This window comes from Psammomys obesus, unplaced genomic scaffold (genome assembly GCF_907164565.1).
Source record: "Psammomys obesus unplaced genomic scaffold, mPsaObe1.curated_primary_1811, whole genome shotgun sequence".
Lineage (NCBI taxonomy): Eukaryota > Metazoa > Chordata > Mammalia > Rodentia > Muridae > Psammomys > Psammomys obesus.
Window position 1 is genome coordinate 1 of NW_026589677.1, and position 1,122 is coordinate 1,122.

Below are 1,122 nucleotides of genomic sequence, written 5' to 3' on the forward strand. Positions count from 1 at the left end.
AAACAAAGCGACTGCCTACAGATTGGGAAAGAATCATCACCAACCCTTTATCTGACAGAGGACTCATATCCAATATATATAAAGAACTAAACAAGCTGAAAAGCAACAAACCAAGTAATCCACTTAAAAAATGGGGAACAGAGCTAAAGAGAGAATTCTCTGTAAAGGAATATCGAATGGCAGAGAAGCACTTAAAGAAATGCTCAACCTCATTAGCCATTAGGGAAATGCAAATCAAAACAACCCTGAGATATCGCCTTACACCCATCAGAATGGCCAAGATGAAAAACTCAAGGGACAACACATGCTGGAGAGGTTGTGGAGAAAGGGGAACCCTTCTCCACTGCTGGTGGGAATGTAAACTGGTACAACCACTCTGGAAATCAATCTGGTGCTTTCTCAGACAACTAGGAATAGCGCTTCCTCAAGGTCCAGCCATACCACTCCTAGGCATATACCCAAAAGAGGCGCAAGTACACAAAAAGGACATTTGCTCAACCATGTTTGTAGCAGCTTTATTTGTAATAGCCAGAAGCTGGAAACAACCCAGATGCCCCTCAACTGAAGAATGGATGCAGAAATTGTGGTACATCTACACAATGGAATATTACTCAGCAATGAAAAATAAGGAAATCATGAAATTTGCAGGTAAATGGTGGGACCTGGAAAGGATCATCCTGAGTGAGTTGTCCCAGAAGCAAAAAGACACACATGGTATATACTCACTCATATAAACATAAATATTCTTTCTCATTAATTTTTGGCTTTACTTACTTTCGAAGGGCTGTTAGATAGAAGTGGCTCAATTTTTGTTATTGTTGTTGGGTTTTGAGGCTCTGGATGCGGAGTACAAGCTGGTCTCCCGCTGCTTTGGTGCCCTCACAACTTAAGCATTATAGCCGTTACTACTACAAACAATTCTTTCATGCGAAACCACCTCATAAAATGATAACCTGAAAGTATTAAGACAGTTAAACATTTAAAAGAACTTAGACTAAGCTTTTAAAAATGTCTATCTATCTACCTATCTGTCTGTCTGTCTATTAGTTATTGAGGGAACAGTTTTTAAAACCTTTATATATATATATATATATATATATATATATATATATATATATATAT